Source organism: Gavialis gangeticus, unplaced genomic scaffold, assembly GCF_001723915.1.
Source record: "Gavialis gangeticus isolate Ggan-Ray unplaced genomic scaffold, GavGan_comp1, whole genome shotgun sequence".
NCBI classification, from domain to species: Eukaryota; Metazoa; Chordata; order Crocodylia; family Gavialidae; genus Gavialis; species Gavialis gangeticus.
Window position 1 is genome coordinate 113,102,317 of NW_017728992.1, and position 11,934 is coordinate 113,114,250.

Below are 11,934 nucleotides of genomic sequence, written 5' to 3' on the forward strand. Positions count from 1 at the left end.
TGAAGAGAAGGTGGATGAATATCAAGAAAACCATATATTACTTATATTCCATGCCAAATCTCTAATCATGCAAGCCTTCATGTTTTGAAGTGGTGCCATTATTAAATTAAAAAGATGGTCTTATAACCAAGACGTTCAAATGAGATTTGAGAGATTAGGGTGAAAATGTTGCCCTGCTGCATACTCTTTGTTTTTCCTGAGTAAGTCCCTTAACTTCTCTGTGCATCAAAAAATGGGGATAATCAGACTTTATCTCATCTATTTAAATTGTAAACTCTCCAGGTTAGAAGAGTCTCTTGCTATTGATACATACAGTTCCTAGCACAATGTGATTTTGATTAGGGCCTCAATGTGTCACTAGCATTATAAAATGACAGATTCCTTTTATCACCAAAAGTGTGTGTGTGTCTGGGTGTACATGCATGCACATCTATGTGGTTGTGCTGGGGAAATGTTTAGAATATTCTCATATTGTATGGATGCATTAAATAAATGCAGAAAAGTTAATGAACCTGAAACTCCATTAGATTTACTGAGCCTAATAAGTAAAAAATTATAACTGCATTGATTCCATTTTAATTTCTGTCTCAGTCAGACTTGGTTTTGTAGAACATTTATCTACTCATACAGGCATCGTCCTGCTCACTAAGGGTTGAAATCCACTACAGTGCTATTGAAATACAGTCCTGTCCACTATCTTTATAACAATATATTTAAAACAATATCCATGTCTCTGCTGCAACTGAATGACATTTCAGTATTAAAAAGCACCTTTCTGCAGAAAATAAACTTGTGCTGTGGGACGGGGGATGCTTCAGGTCAGATTGTCATTCAAAAGCAATGTTTGGAAATAGAGCTATCAAGCAAAAATAAAACTGACCTCTCCCTTGCTTTCTATGAGGTGTTATTATCTGTCCTTCCCCACAAAAATAGTTTGTCATCTTTTTTGCTTTCTTCTCTAAATTTGACTTGCTTGTTACCACTTTTGGAGTTCCCACTCGATGCTTTCCTGATTCTCTGATCCATTCTGTGTGAGAGATTGATTAGAATCAAGATGATATTGACTGCAGTTTTTTTCCCCTCTCAAATTCACTGTGTTGCTAGTGAACTCCAGACTGAACAGCAGGGGTGGGGAATGAAGAAAATATAAAGGGGACAGATGGGTACAGGTGGAGATTCAGCTGCTTAGTTAATTGGTGGCATACATTCTTCTCTCTTCCAATATATGGATCTATTGAAATATATGTGAAAGTACACAGGACACTATATTCTTCTCCTTGCATTTACCCCTCCATAGCTTGATTAGATCAGGCGCATGAAGTAGTTATAGGATTTGGTTATGTAAAAGAAAGCTGCAAAAGACATAGTCCATTGACATAGTCAATTTATTTTTTAGCCCACCTGGTGCACTATAAGAGGAACCTTTCATGGGCTAATCTAGGGAGTCTTTGTAAATAAGGCAATGAATGTGTGTGAATTGTGAATGAAGAGAAAACGCAAAGATGTTCTTTGTAATTCTGCCCCAGTATGTAGAAGGAAAGCAATGCCATTTCAGTTAATGTTTCTGGATTTTATTATTTAATAATGGGTATATGTCTGTGAGGGGACAGGAGATTCTCATCTCTTTTGCATGGGTATCAATTATTGAAGTAAGCTACTGAAATGAAAAGTGTAAAAACCAGCTCAAGTATCAAGAGAATTGGGCACAGTGAATGAAACTTTACAGCAAGGTCAGGTCAACACACTCACATTACATTACTTTTATTTCTGGGAATGGGCACATTAACAAGTTACCAGGAAGCAAAGGAGATCAAAAAGTTGCAAAACTATTGACTGTGTTCTTGCCCCCGGTAAATAAAAGCTAGTAACTTTTACCTACACTGGGGCAAGAAGTTGTGTTACTGGTAAATCCCAGAACACTATTGGAAGGAAGTGAGGAAAACCAATAAAAACATTATTTTTTCAGACAAAATATGTTTTTTCTTTTCTTTCTTTTTTTTTTCATTTTTATTATTATTTTGTTTTTTGCAGAAACAAAGAGGCAGCTTCAGCAAGCCAAGAAAGTTTTGTGAACTCATCTCGGTTTGACCAAACTGTTTGTATCAGGTATGAGGGACAAATAATAAATTGTGACAATTTACTTTGACATTTCAATGTGAAATATATTGATTTAAAATAACTTCTTGTTTTGTTTGATATCTTTGGCTTGGCCACCTTGCTTATTTTGTCAAGGGGCTACTGAAAGTGGCCTAAGAAGAACAGGCTGTCATATATAGTAATGAAACTGAAGCTGAAATGTTTTATAGAAAATACACAATCACTCAAAATTAGTTTTGTTTTTACCATATTTTTTCTCAATTTTTCTGCAGCATAAGTTTTGCTAAACAAAATAAAAACTCATTATAAGGAAATCAGGAATTCTAGAGAGAGGGAAAGGAGAGTGAAAGAAAAAAATAATGAATTAACTCAGTGGTTTCTTTTCAGAGCCTTTACTGACTGGTTTTGGAAAGGCTTCATTTCTTGTTATTTATCCCACATTTTTGCTGATGGAATTCCATAAGTTTCAAGAGTTACTACAGATTTTTACCAAGAAAACTGAGAGCAGAATTAAGCTAATATTTCTGGCTTATTTAAGTTTCCTTAAGGAAAACATTAATATTTTGTTTAATTCAAGGATAGAGACCAAGCAAAACTGATAAAGATTATACAGAACACTTCAAACCCTTAGCATGGTTAGAGAAGTGAGGGCATGCATATATGTAAGGAACTAGGAGAATCCATTCAGTTTAAAATAAAAAATGTACCAGACCTTAAGAGAGGTAAAGAGCGTTAAACAGGAGAGAATATATACAGGTATTCAGAATGGCCAGTTACTTGAGTCTAGGAAAATATCTGACATGTCTTGTAACAGTCCCATACTAGAGGTAAAATTGGTTGCCAATTCCAGTAGAGGTAACTTTGTAAGTCATTTCTGAAAACTTACAATTAGCAGAAAATGTGTGAAACAGCATACTGCAAGCTGTGTTTAGTCTGGAATATAATTTTATTAGTCTGAAAACTTTAACGTTACATAAAGCTTTTTCCCTAGAATTAAAAGAAAATAAAACCTGAACTGTTAAGTTGTTAGCTCTCCCTTGTGGCAAAGGCAGGCCTTCAAGAAAATTTCAAGAGACTTTTGTAATAGTTGATTACTTTGACTTATGAAGTCCTGTTATGGTAGTATTTAAGTGATGTAGTCATGGTGGTCCAGGAAATATGCAAGATACAAGGAGTGTTGCGGGTGATATCTTTTATTGGAGCAACTGCATTGGGAAGGGCTTTGACAAACTGTTGGGTACCATAGAACCTTTTCTTAGGTTTCTGCTTCTTTCCCAGATACCTGGGGAAGGGTAATGTGGTACCCAAGGTCTTGTCTCAGGTTATACCAATCATGCAGTTGGTCCAATAAAAGGTATCATCCACAGAAATCCTTGCCCTTGCAAAGTCATAGTCCTTAACTGGAAGTTGCAGGGAAATAGCCTATTGCAGAATTCAAGGTCACTGGACCCTGGTGGACATGGCCATCAGCCAGCTCCCTTTGCCTCCTCCCTCTCAAGCTCTGTGCCACCACCTAAACATAGCCTGCTGCTGTTACAAATCTCCAGACCTATGCTGCTGCCTGGCTCCAGTCCCACACCACTGCATGCCCCCTACCCAGTGCTGCCATCCAACCCAAGCCCCATGTGACGGTATACCCTGGCTTCACCTGTTGCCCAGGAAAAGCCTCACATCACTGCATGCCCCGGCTCCACATGGTTTCCCCACCAGAGCCCTGTGCTGTTGTCCAAATATGGTCCCCTTTGCTGTCTGCACTGTGCAGACCTGCACTGCTGTTGATCCCCAGACCCATTCTGATGCCAGAACAAGGCACCATTGCAGAAGCTGTTGGCTCCACAGATCTGGCCTAGGAGGAGCCCCTGCAGTCTGGATCCAGGTTGGAGCCTAGAATGAGTTTGACACCCCTGTGTTAGAGTAAAAAAAAATCACTGACAAAACTGTACTGTGACATATTCCCATGCTACATGAGAATCCTAGAAGGTACCCTCTCCTTTTAGGCTTGCTTGTGGGACACGAGTTCCAGAACCAGAGGTCGTGTAGCTGAATTTTTGTAGCACTGTGCCCCGCAAATATGGCTATATTCCTCCTGCTCCAGGATAGCACAACCTTGCCCCCATTGACCTGGCACCCTGACTTGCTGTACTTGTCATGTCATACTACCTATGGTATCCCTCTGACTACTGAGGATACTAAAAATGGGAACACTTTTGGTGCATTTGTCTTGATGTGGCTTCAGTGGATTAAGCCTTCACCATATGCTCATTTAAAAATCTCTGGGCCAAAATCTCAGCTGGTGTATATCAGTATAGATTTTTATTGTAGTGAAGGTACACTGATTTACGCTTGCAGAGAATGTGGCCTCACATGTGTTAACAAATGGCCTTAATCTATATAAAGAAAAGGTAAACACTGAAGGTAGATCATGAAAATTTTGATCTAGAACTCTACCTGGTTTGTCTCTTTCAGTTTTTACTTGTCAACGAACACATTTTTTTAAAAATATTGAAGGGTAAGATGATATATGCTTGCATGGATATTTGGTTTTAATTTAAAGAGTGTGCTACTAGCTTACTCCAAAATTAAATTCTCAATCTGCTGTACAAACATAAGACAAAGTGTTCTTCAGATATGTATGTATGTATGCCAGCATTAGGGAAGCTGTTCAAGTAAATCTAGCTGAACTTGATTTAATAGTTAGATTCCATCAGGCAGCAGTTAGAAGACCAGTAGAGTTATTAGATGACTTACTTTACAGTGCAAATACAGTGAACTTTTATGGGTATGTGCATTACTACTTTAGTTGTCATAGACTTATGACTGATGACATGGGCTGGCCAAGTGACTAGCCTTACGTTTGAATGCACTGAAGTCAGATGATAGATAACGATGAAATTTGACAGCATATTCAAGACAATAGACATAAAATACAGTTATGTAGCATTAAATTATTAAAAATTATCAGTGTTATGAGGGAATAATTTTCCTTTTTTAAATATATATGCTGGCACAACTAAAAGTTTCAATGTTTGCCTTTTAATTGTGATTGATGGATAATCACTAATTTTCACACCATCTATATTATGTGATCCTTTCTCTGTACCTCCATGCTAAATATTTTGTTATAAGAAACAAATTGCAGCTGCAAATGGGGTATCAATTCAGAATTAAAACAGGCCAGATTCAATGTCAAGTTGACCTCTATTTTAATGTATTTAACAAAATTTGGTTTCAATGTCAAAGGAGATGATGTGATAGTACTGTTCTGGAGGATACTTCTGTAATGGCAGAAAGCTTCAAGCAGATTTTCTTATAAGTGTACAGTAGCTCATAAATCTAAAAAACAGATGACATGTCCATGGTAATGCCCACATTTGCCAGTTAGTCATTGATTTAGGGATGCAATTACAGGCCAAAACAAATAGGCTTATGGCAAGTGCAGCACAGGGCCAGCATCAGAATACTTGGGATTCAGATGCATTCTTGTGTCTCAGGAAACAATGAAGCTGTAAGTTATCATGGGTACAACATGCATGGATAACAATAACAGCTGTGGATGCCTGAAGTCAGTTTTCACATGACAAAGATTCTTATACTAGAGGAGTTTTTCACATCTGACATGCTTTGTCTTTTAGTAGACTACGAATACCCACTGACAAAAATACCTGGCAATAAATATTTGAAAGCATATAAAACACAAAATCTTTCTTTCCTTCTTTTTTGGGGGGGAGGGGTTGTTTTGTTTTTGTTTACTGTTTTCCCCCTCTCTATGGCTTACTTAAAAAATAATGATAAATGTACATAGATGAATGCCAATGTTTCTCAAATATTTAATCTCCTAATGGTTGTGCTGAAGCTTCTGTTTTGTTCTGTTACTCACCTGACAAGCTTATCTCCAGGCAGGGCATTAAATCAGCCCAATCAGTGTCAACTGTTTCTGTGTCATCATTACAGTTTTCCTGGTAGCAATTCTTCAGTGACACAATGTTTGGACATAGATGAGACTATTAAACATCTGACCTCTCAGGAAACCCCTATGCATCTGGAAGCATGATAAAATAAATTTAAAGAGATGATGAGACTTCTTGTGTGATTTAGGGGTAGCAAAGAAAGACATACAATAAAAAGCAGAACACTGGGTAAAGTGAGATGAATAGAAACACAGTCTCAGGCTACAATATGCTCAGATATCACAAGCCAAAATCAGAAGTAACTTAGTAATTGGCTGGAACATCTTCAAGGGGCGGGGGTTTCTACCAGTGCTACTGCACCCAGTGTTGGCAGTTCACTAGGTGGTGCTTCTTTCTTGGCATTAGTAATAAGTCATACTAAACCCCACATAGGAATATAGTACTGGAAGCAACCTGGTTGGCCATCAAGTCCAGTTATAGATCCATAGAAAATCAGTGTTGGAAGGGACCTCAAGAGGTCATCTAGTTCAACCCCCTGCTCAAAACAAGACCATCCCCAGCTAGATCATCCCAGCCAAAGGTCCCTTCATCTAGCCAGGTCTTAAACCTCCAAGGATGGAGATTCTATAACCTCTCTGGGTAACCTGTTTCAGTGTTTTACTACCCTCCTAGTGAGAAAATTCTTCTTAATATCTAACCTAAATTTTCCTTTTTGCAACTTCAGACCATTGCTCCTTGTTCTATCATCTGCCACCACTGAGAACAATCTAGCTCCATCTTCTTTTGAACCACCCTTCAGGTAGTTGAAAGCTGCTATTCAATCCCCTCAGTCTTCTCTTCTCTAGACTAAATAAGCCGAGTTCCCTCAGCCTCTCAGAAGTCGTGTGCCCCAGCCTCCTAACCATTTTTGTTGCTCTCTGCTAGACTTTCTAATCTGTCTATGTTCTTTCTCTAAATGTAGCCTCTCCCATACCAAACAGAGGGGACTAATCACTTCCCTCAAGCTGCTGGCAACACTCCTATGAATGCAGCCCAGTATGCTATTAGCCTTTTTCACAACAAGGGTGAAAAAGTAGATGAGATGAGGACACCTGCTATTGCAATGATTGAGAGGTACTTGGCTAATAGAGGCTCAAAGGAGCTTCAGAAAAAGATCAAGTCCTTTTCTAGAGAGAAAGACCAAACCACCACAGACTTTGCCATCTGTCCTGGAGCAAAAATTTGGTAACCGGTTTGTACCTGAGTGGAAGAGAAGCATCACCTGATTTGGAACCTATCCAGGGTTCTAGGTGGACCACAGACCACTTAAGTCTTATCTGTGGATATCAGTCAGTGCTTCAAAGGAAGAAGGAACCGCCCATTATCACCACCACCGCCCATTATCACCACCAGCACCGTCATGACTAAAAAGCAAAGAATCCCCACCCAGCTCACAGAAGCCAGTAGCATTGTTTCTGGGCCCTGCAGGTGACCAGCAAGTCCTAATGCAAGTACTTTGTGAAGGTACTTTGTATTGGATACCCTTACACCCTCGGATAAAGATTGCAAATATTTGATTGCAAGTAACTCCCTATCAAGTCTTACGATTCCTTCCCATACCTTATCATATTGAACTGTTTTGATGGTTTTTTTCTGTTTTTCTTTTTGAAACATAAGATCAAAGTCCTAATGAGTTGGTATTTTATGTGAGAGAGAGGTTATTTAGCTCTCATCTTTTAACCTCCTTCTAACACTCACGTTCTGCCTCTAGATAGTCTTGGCCATTTACATTTCAAAAGACAGTCTTCGCTTACTGTGTAGTTGCACAGTATGGCGCTGTACTGCCAAACAGTTGCTATGGGTCATTGGATAAAGATTTAGTTTAGTAGCGTTTTAATAACAGACAATTCTTGTGATGTGCCTGTGACATGAAGCTCTGGAAGGTAAAAACTCCAAGCTAATGTTGATTAACTGGAGGAAGAACTTCTCAGAGCTATGTCATCTTCATGAAGATTTTACCCAGAATTGCAGATGGCAGTCCCGTAGTACGTCTAAGGGAAGGAGTTCTCTATTTTACTTATAGATAAACAGGTGAAAGTGTAATTAGAGAGAGAACTTCGTTTTCTTCCCAAAATTCTTTGAGGAACAGTTTAGTAGTCATAACTGGACACAAACTGTGAATAGTAGTAAAGAGTGTGTAGCTTTGAGTAGGCGATGGGTTCAGATCAAGTGTGATTCTGCTTGAGGATCCTGTTGTGGCTGTGATTCTTCATTACTAAAGACCTTGTATTATTGTGGTGATGCAAAGACTGTTCTGTGAACTACCAAGGATGGCAGCAATTACAAAATAATGCTTGTTGGTACAACCCTCTCTACCCATACTCTGAAGAAAGCTGACATATCTAGAAGATTAGATAAGCTTCAAAACTATACTGGGTAGCACTTCCCAACAAACTGGATACTAGTCCTCTCAACTGTGTCTCAGGACTCTGGGACCACAACAATAAACAGTGTGATTAAGAGCAAGGGAAAGGGGATGTGAATTGTGAAAGCATATTTGCTTATTGGATATTTACTTGTATGGATAAAAAATAACCTAATGCACTGCTAGCCAAGGTGACTTGCTATAAGTGATTGTTTCATTCATATAGATTGTTGTTATTGTTCTTTCAAGTCAGTTCTCTCTAACCCTTAATAATTTTTCCTTGTTTAATACACTCCTTGTTTAATACACAGACTAAGGACTTGCAAGCATGGAAGCATGGCTTATTAATGGCACTTAAGGAAAGTATTTAGCAATGTGAGAATTTCTGGGGGGGGCTTGGAGCAGGTGACGTATGCTTTTTTAAAGAGGGACCTTCTAGTTTCTGCTGTTTGCCTTTGTTGTCACTGACTGCACCTAGCAGTTGGATTATACTTGTATATAGGTTCTATCCTGGTTTTTATCCGTGTAGAATACTGGGATTAAATGGAGATATGCACTTTTACCAATAAAGAGGAGTAAAAGAATGAGAGATAGAACAAAAATTCAAGTTGTCTTCCTTCCTTTAACATACTTTTATTGAATGTGAGAGTTAATTTATTCATGAGTGTATATATTTATATTCAAAGCTTCAGATCACTTTATAACCCATGAAAACTAATTATGACCTTTGTTTTAGTGAACGTTCAGCCAGAAGCCATGGGAAGTGTTGGAAATTATCATACACTTTCACTAGATACTGTACGAATGAGGCATGCGGCTTTTAGGAAGAGAGCTGGATCATCTGTTTTGTATCACCATTCCTCTTCAGAGATTTTACAGGAGAAAAGGGCAGCTTTAACATGATGTTCGAGGACTCCATTTTACCTGGTTAGAAACATCCTTTGCTACTGGGTGATAAGGATGTATATGAACTTCTAAATGCACCACTGGCTTCAGTGGACCTGATGAACAAGCTATCATTTGAGTGAAATGTATGACACGGTAGACTTGTAAAGTTTGTTTTATGACTCTCTTAACCTAGGTCACTTATTTTCTTTGTTCTGTTGTTGAAGTAGTGGGCAGCATTTATTTATGGTTAGGTGAGCTAATAACATGCTAGAACAAAACTTTTGCCCTAACCATTTATTTATTTCTATTGTTTGAAGATAATAGTAGTATGTACATGCAAAGGGTGGGGGAGGAGGGCGTTACGCTTCGTAAAATATCCTTTTGCTAATTTAGCTTTTCCAGTTTTCTCTTGCATTGTATGTGTATGTTTAGGAACGGAATAACATGTTTTCAAGGCTTGTGCTCTGAAATTAACTCTGAATGTTTCAATGTGACTCACGTTTATGTGGGTGACTAACATCTTCTGGCCAAGCATTTTAACTGAATGAGAGAGAATAGATTTCTGTTGGAAATGTTTATAGCTGCACTAGAGAAAGGTCAGCATACAAATAAGATGATCAGTTCTTTAAAGTGACCTTTCTTTTTTCTTCTAACTTATCATTGTGAAGTCTAAAAGCCATTAAAATAGATGTGATGCTTTTGGTTCTTATTTCAAGTCTTTCAAGGGTAAGATTCTGACCAGTTCAGTTGAAATATATGGCACTCTATGAATGCTTAACAAGAGGTAGAATTTAGCCCAGAAATCTCCAGTAATGTTTAATCTAATGATCTTCAAAACAATGTGATCATTTTTGCAACAGTGCAGTCATGTCAGAAATGAACCTGAGCCAGTGAAGTTAGTGAATTTTAAAACCTTCCTATTCATGTTCTTTATACTGTTTCTTGTAAGACCTTCAGACTTACCAATCCATTTAGCACAATTCTATCCAGATCACAAATGTGGATATAAGGGACCTTTTTTAAGATGCATAGTAGCTAAAGCAGTGTTTCTCAGCCTATGGGTTGTGATGCAAAAGTGAGTCACACGAATGTTTGAAAGGGTCACAAACAGTCACAGAAAAACATGGGAAAGTGTGGGTTTCACTTTGCAGGCTGGCAGGCTTCCAGCCTGCAAGGAGCTGCTTGGGGAGATTGGAGTCAGGGGGCAACACATGTCGGCGCACTCGCACACATGTGGCCAGCATATAGCCAGGCAGGAAGTTGGGAGCAGGATGCAGGTAAATCTATGAGAAGTATGGATTGGAGGGCCAAGGCCTGGGGATTGTCTGGGGGAATGTGGAAGGGAGGGGAAATGTGTGTGTGTGTGTGTGTGTCTGTGTGGAGGGGATGGATGTGTGAGGGGGGTGGGTGTCTGCCAGTGCTGGAGGGCACTGGGGCTGCAGTAGAACTGGAGGAGGCTTTTCAGAGCTTGTGGGGGAGGGGGGAGTTGAGGGTGGTGGGGAGCTGTGTGGCCAGGCTGGTAGCACCAGGACTAGTGCCTGTGGTCTCAGGAGCAGAGTGGCTAGGAGATGTTGCCTAAGTGGGGGTGAGGGGCTGGCTAGGCCACCTGGTGCAGTGTGGAAGCCCCAGCCCAGGGCAGGGGATACCACAGGCCTCCCCTCCTCACCCTTCCAATCTGTTCCTGAGCTGGACTCTCTCTATTGCCATCTGCATGATCCATAGTCACCGTAGCCTCCACACTCTAGCCCAGGCAGGATGGGGGCAGCTGCGGGCCCCCTCCAGCAGTGCTGGGTTGGGGCTGTGTGTCAAGAGTGAGGGGCAGCAGCGGGGCTGGGGGAGCCTGTGGATTGGGAGTGGGGGGCACCGACAGGGCTGGGGGGCTACAAGTTGGGGGTGTAATGAGGGCTACTGGCAATTTGAATTGTGCATATTGCACAATGATGAATATCACTTAGGAATAACGGAGGGCCACATATTGATATTGCTGTTAATGTTTTCCTGTTGATGTTGTTTTCTGTCTTTAAAATTAAAGTCATAGACCTAATCCTAGTCTGAACCCAGACATTTTGGATCAACCTACTGATAATTTGAGCTGGTTTAACTTGTAGTGTGTAATAAGTATGTTGGGGCACAAAATAATGGTAATAAGTATTGAACAAAGTTACTAACTACTAACTTGTAGTGTGTAATAAATGTTGCACAAAATACTTGTGTTTTCTACTTAAACTATTTACGGGGTTGGGACTGGCCATCAGTGTTTGTTTACAAATGGGTCCTGGTACAAAAAAGTTTGTGAACCACTGAGTTATAGAACAAGCTAGAAAATAAGTCTCTTTCAGTCTTGGCATGGCATAGCTCCAGTATTTTTATATTGAAATATATTATAAATCTTTTTTCCCCCTGGAAGATGATTCCTATTCCTGTTTGAAATTTCTCTTCTTCAGACAGCAGAGGGAGAGAGACCCTGGTGCACACATGTTGAGTGTGTCAGGTTGCAGTCCTCCTTCACTGCCTCCACAAGAACCTCCTGCTGAGGTTCTGGCTGCGCTACTCCCTCTACCTTTTTTGTATATGCACTCCCCATTCATGGCCCCTCCAAGTCTGAGGACCTCTTGGTCAACCTCCACCTGGCTGTAG